At 45.9% G+C, this 6546-nt stretch overlaps 1 long non-coding RNA gene across 1 annotated transcript in view; it reads right to left on the reverse strand.

Annotated features, from left to right (window-relative positions):
- Positions 1-424: 424 nt before the first annotated feature.
- LOC141373964 (uncharacterized) overlaps positions 425-6546 on the reverse strand; it is a 221158-nt gene continuing 215036 nt past the window's right edge. Inside the window, exon 4 of the long non-coding RNA XR_012380421.1 lies at positions 425-542. This is a non-coding gene — a long non-coding RNA (uncharacterized lncRNA). The remainder of the gene's footprint in view (positions 543-6546) is intronic.

Consider the following 6546-nt stretch of genomic DNA (forward strand, 5'->3'; position numbering starts at 1 on the left):
CTACCTCACTGTTACTGCGGGGCACATTTTGCTAATGGTTCTGGCAGTTCATTCTTCAAGTCCCACTTTCTCCTGCCTCCAAGAGCAGTGTTCTCACTGCCCTTCCAGCCTCCGTTTACAGTCTCCTTGAGGTGCTCCAACCTCCAGTTGATGCCTGGTTCCAAGGCCATTGCCACATGTTTTAAGTTTATGTGACCTCAGCGCCCTACACCCAAGTACCGATTTCTCTTTCAGTTAGGTACTGATGTAGAACAAGCCGCTCGAGACTTAGTGACTTAAATCAACAACCATTTTACTATCTCTCCTGATTCTGTGGATTGACTAGGTTCGCCCGGGCGATTCTTCTGCTCTATATGGTGTCAGCTGGGGATACAGTTATCTGGGGGGCATAACTGGGATGGAACACCCACGACGGTTTACTCACCTAACCAGCAGCTGGGGTCAGCTGGATGCTCGGGTGTGACTGTAAGCAGAGTGCCTCACTTCTTATCCACGTGTCTTCTCCGTGGAGCCTGAGTTTCTCACAGCATGGCATCTGGGTTCTGAGAGGCAAGAAATGGAAACTGTTCAGAAATCCCAGGACATCATTTCTGGTGCCTTCTGGTGTCTAAAGCCAGTCGTGGAACAGTACAGATTCAAGGGACACAAGTTCCGCCCCTTGGTGTGAGGAGTGGCACCTACACAGGGAGAGGGGAGGGATGGCTGGGGTCATCTTTGGGGACAGGCTGCCACAGTGCCTCTGCCCTTAGCGAGTGTCCTTCACAGCCAGGATGAACTATGCAGACCGCTGCTTCTCAAACGTCAGTGTACCCATAATACGCTGGAGGTTGCATGACAAAGCAGCTCTGTTTTACTGCATCTAAGTGGGTCCTAGAAAGCCACACTTTACAAATTTCAGGTGATTGCAGATGCTGCTGGTTCAAAGATCACACTCCAAGTAACAAGGATGCTATTTACATAGTGGAGGTAGCTGAGGGTTTAGGATCACAGACCTAAGTTCAAAACCCATCTCTACCTCTTTTTTGCTGTGGGTCCTTGAGTACCCTCTAGCCTCAGGTTCCCCATCTGTTAATGGAAAGTGAAACAATTCTAAGAACCAATAGGGAGAAGTACAATATGGTACCACTGAGTCTCTTGTTATTTGTGTGTCTTGGGGCACTTAACTTCCCTTATCTAAGCTTTAGTTTCTTCACCTAAAATTAAAGTGGGAATGGGAATGATAGTACCTACCACATGGGGTGGTTGTGAATATTTGGGAAAACTTGAAATTAACATATGGTGAATATGTGAGAAGATATGGGATATATACTTGTTTCCCTTTTCCCTTTCTTCCCTCTCAACCCCATCAAAACATATCCCTGTAGGTCAGCATTTGTTACGATTTGGTGGACAGACAGGTTGGAAGGAAGGAAGAGCTGAGGTTCTGAGGTAAGGGAAGTTGAAAGCTAATCCATGGTCTACATCTTACAATGACCCACTCCATGGAAAAGTAGGAGTTTGCTTCTCCTTCTCCCCCTAGTGGGTTGGAACCAAGAGAATAAGCAAGAACCGTATTCGTCCTAGATGCCTGGCAAAGAGCCTGAGTTCCGTTGTTTGTGGTATCAGTGCCTGGTGTGATTAATGATCCCTGCTGGGAAATTCAGCTGTGGCAATGATTACAGTGAGAAGAATCATGAGGCACTGAGTCCCAGAATGCTCCTGAGCTAGTTCCACGTGGGCTATGCCCCCATGGGGATCCTTGAACCATCACTGGGAATCAGATGCTCCGGACCACTGAGGACAGTTCAAGTCTGTTTGGTCACATATTTGGGTGCCCTTGTATTCACTGACATCTATGTAGAAAACAAAATGGCTCTCAAAACTTGGGGATGATGTCAGGATATGGACCAAAACTACCCTACTTGGGAACAAGGCCACAACTGACAAGGCAAGAAACAGTGATTAATGTTCATTTTGCACTTCATGCTCTGTTCTGAGAGAACGTGTATACATGCATTATCTCATCTTTACAACAACCCTAGGAAGAAGACAGCCTAATAACCCCTATTTTATATATAAGGAAACCAAGGACACAGAAATGAGGTGACTGGCTTAGGGTCGTACAGTGATGTGACAGGGCGTGGACTTGAAATCAGATCTGCTTGATGACAAAAACTGCTGCAGTGTGTTCTGAGGGCTGGGGGCAGGTAGCATCTCACAGATAAAAATAAGGTTTCTCTCCTGCTTCAGTGACTAAGATGTTGGTCCCTTGTTCCAACACACATATATACCCCTTGGGAAGGGAGTGCAGTCATAATAAAGCAGGATTTGAGGAAGCTGACTCCTCTAGTTCTATTGACCAAAGCAGAACTGGAAGAATCTATTGATCTGATCCGATCTGATCTGAATACACTGTTCCCTGCATATGTGACTTGGCACGGTGTACCTGGGTGACCAGGTGTTCCAGGCCAGATGCTCTGTGCCTCTGAGGTTTGGCACCGTACTGCATCATTTTCCCTCCCTGCAGGCCTCTTCTGCCCCAGTGGACTGTCTTCCTTGAGGACCCAGATCTTATCACGTTCTGCTTCAAACCCTCTGCATCGCCTGCCGTGATCCCTGAGACAAGACCCACCTCCTCTGGAGTCACTCCATCTCTACTCGGGTCCTCCCCCAGCCTATCCTCTGGAACGCTCTGAAAATGCAAATTAAATGAGGTCACTCCCAACTTCAAAATCCCTCAGGAGGTCCCACTGCCTTTCAGGTCAGAGCATGCAAAGTCCTTCCTAAACTCATCCCCTGCTGTTCCCTTAACCACATCTGGCTCCCCAGCCACGCCCAGTCACCTGCAGCATCACAGCAGGTTCTCACTTCCCTGCTTTTACTCACACTGTTTCCTAGGCCTGGAATGTCTTTTCCTCAACTCACTCGCCTAACATGAGGCCCTCAGCAAGTCACCTCACCTCTCTGAGATTCTGCTGACTCATCATTACAATGAGGCGAATAACTATGCCTCCCTCACATGTGGTTGGACAATTAAGGACGACAAGATACACAGCGTGGCCAGAACAGTCTGGCAGCCATTAGTGACTCCACCTGGCTATGGTGGGCGGGAGGTCTAACCCCTGGCCCAGAATCCTCCCTGCCAATAGCACCTTAGTCACTTGTATGTTTTCCAAGGAAGCTTCTCTCATTATCTTGTCCTCTACCCAAGGCTTTTTCCTTCTAGAAAACCTAACTGTGAATGATTTACAGGGAATAAAGAAAAGTATTGCTTTCTTCTCTCCTATGGTCAAGGGAGAAAAGAGAAGAAGACATAGAAAGCCCAAGGAAGAGACAACTTCAGAATGGTCACTGGACTTGGAGAGATTCAGACCCACGCTTGTGGACGGGGGACAAGGGGATCGATCACTTCCCTTTCTGAGAGAGTGACTTGAAGTGTAAAGACAGTCTCATTCAAGACCATACATATCACTTTCTTGGCAAACTACTACCATTTGTTGCCCTTTGGGAAAAGCATGAGCAGAAGGGGGAAAATATTAGAAAAGTATTTTACCCTAAAAGCCCCACAGACTTTTGGATGAATTGCCTGCCATGGTTAGAGCCACAGGGAGGTTTCAAGCAGTTACTCGCCCAAGATTCTCATAAATTGTCAGCTTCGACAGCCGGATGCTAAGCTGAACTTGAGGGAGAAGAGAAAGAGGCATAAACATTAAATACATAATCTTTCAAGTGTGTCCCTTTATTTCCTGACTGTTTCTTCTCCAAAGGGAATCGTTTTCTCTTTTCTTTCTCCTTTTTTTTCTCACTTGACATTGCATGGGGGAGTAAGAGATCGTCAGTGAGATTTCTGATTCACCATGCTGACAACAGAGCTCTAAGAAAGAGAGCAGTTCAGCGGAAAGCAGAGTGCGGGAGGCAGCCGTCTTGGGTGCTTCTCCCCTGCTCTATCACTTTCCCAGGACATGTCTTCTGGTGAGGGGCTGACTTTCCAAGCCCCACTTCCCTCATCTGCAAAATGGGTAAAGTCATGCCTACCACTCAGAGTAGTTGGGAAATGTAAGTGGAGGAAGACATACACAAGGCAGTATGTAGTATGCACTCAACACATGGCTGTGATTGTTGTTCTGACTGCTGTTCTTTTACGTGAATACACTTAAAATACTTCCGTAGCCACCTAGAAGAGTTCTCTGTGCCTCGACACTCTGATTTCCCTCCCCTGCTTCATTTTTCTCCATAGCCCTCATCAGTGCCTGATAGACAACACGTATTTCCTTGTTTGTAATTATCTCTTTTCCTCATAAGAATGTAAGCTCCTTGAGGGTAAAGATCTTCACCTACTTTGTTTTATTACAAAAATCCCAACAGTTATCAAATGCTTAGCACACAGTAGATGCTCAATAAATATTTGTTGGACGAATGACTCAATTAGGGCCAGAGATGGCTCCAAGATGGAGTACACACAGGGCTGGCAGTTGATGCCGGCTGTCAGCTGGTAGCTCAGGGGGCCCGTCTCCAGGCGTACCTCCCATGGCCTCTCCAGCACGGCAGTCTCAGGATAGTTCAATATCTTACATCACAGTTGGCTTCCCCCAGAGCGAGTGCCTCAAGATGACAAGGTGGAAGCTTTGCCTTTTATTGACCTAAAGGCTCAAAAGTCACAGAGTGTCACTTCTGCCATAGTCTATTAGTCAAAGCAGTCACAAGCCCACCCAGGTGCAAGAGGAGGGGACACAGACTCGACTTCCTGATGGGAGGAGTGTTAAAGGATTTGAAGCCATGTTTTCACACCTCCACAGACATGATCTCAAATGCCTACAAGGACTAGCCAGGTATAAGTAAGGACAGTGGATGTTGATGAGTGATTAATAGAGAGGGGTGGGACCTGTGGGGAATGAAGCCTTTTGCCCTGTCTGGGAGGACCATCCAGAACTTAGCTCAAGTGAAGGGTGGAATTTCCCAATTTTAAAAACATGACACGAGCCAAAGAGAGCATGTTTCAAGAACCCGTGAGTTTTCACTTGTTGACTCCAAAGATAAATGATCTGAAGTAGTGCTTTGTGTGAGCAAGGGGTCTGCCACTTATTCCTTCCTATTGGGTGAATTTGAAGGAACTCTGGAGTACCCTTTCCAAAACCGGAAATAATGGAAATCAGATAAAAGACCTCTTTGGTAGAAATGGGTTGTTCTGGGAGCTAGGAAAAAAATAAGTAAATGGAATGAGGTGAAACATTTCTTGACACACCTCCCATCATGTATCATTCCATCTAATTGTCACAACAAGCTCATGAGATAGGCAGAATTACTTTCCTGTCACAGGGTGATTAGGTCCCGGGTCACACAGGTAGAAGATGGTGGAGTCCAGGTTGGTAGGACCCAAGAGCCAAACACACAAACCCTCCCCATCAGACCAGGACCCTGGGAGCTACCAATGCTGCATAACTAATGTGGTGGCCCAGATGGGGTCACCCAAGCATGAGATCACTGAGCTGATGAGTAAGTGGCATCATGGGAACTGCAGGGCCTTGAAGTAGCCAAAAGGTTTATCGTCTTCTACATTGAGCATCTCCTGCTTGGTGGTCTTTATACCAGAAGAACTTCCCTATGATAATATTAACCACAATGTTTAGTAATAATAAAAATACCATTTCTAGAGTACCCCCCATGTGATCTTCTCTTTGTCTATATACATGTATACATATTTTTTTCATTGAATCCTTAAAATAGTCCATTTTACAGATGAGGAAACTGAGGCATGGAGAAATTAAATAACTGGCCTGAGGAAACACAGGAGCACAGGGTAGACTCAGGGTTACAACCTAAGGCTATGTGACTCAAAGCCTGTTCTCTGAAAACTGAGGCTACCCTGCCTGTACATTCTCCCACCTTATAGGCGCCGCCTTCATCAACGAAGTTGGAGTGGGTTGTGTCCAGCAGTATAGGACCCACCAGGCAAGCTGTCTCTCAACGGGCCCCACTGGATTCATTCATTTCTTGTGCCTCACAAACCCAAGAACTGACCACCCTACAGTCAGTGGTGTTCAGAGAGACTGAGGCACGCTGGCAAAACTCAAAAAAGAGACTGGCACACATACCAGAATGAACTCTCAGTAAATGTGTTCACTTACAATGATTATTTGAAATGCCAAGAATACCAGAATGCCTCTGCTGCCATGAACAGCACATTCATTCCTGGTCTGGAGCCAAATGACAATCATGGGTCCATTAGACAGATATTTGTGGAACATCTGCACAGGTGTGAGCAAAAGCAGGGACAGGAAAAAGGTGGTTAGGTGAGCACGTCATCACCCAAACTATGCTGAGCTTCTTTGGGTTGTAGGTGACAGAAGACCACTTGTATTTGTTTAAGCAGAAATTACAGTTTATTACATAAAAAAACATGGGGGTGTCTCATAATACCCATGGGCAAGAATTAAACATTGGTCTCAAGAGGGATAGGAGTTAAGAACAAGGAAAACAGAAACCATGAGATCCTCTTTCTCTCAAATATATTATATATATCTGCTATATATACTATGTAACTTTTATTTGTTATATATATAAATTACA

Source organism: Callorhinus ursinus, unplaced genomic scaffold (genome assembly GCF_003265705.2).
Source record: "Callorhinus ursinus isolate GAN/ISIS: 27379988/994484 unplaced genomic scaffold, GSC_fseal_2.0 scaffold13, whole genome shotgun sequence".
NCBI lineage: Eukaryota > Metazoa > Chordata > Mammalia > Carnivora > Otariidae > Callorhinus > Callorhinus ursinus.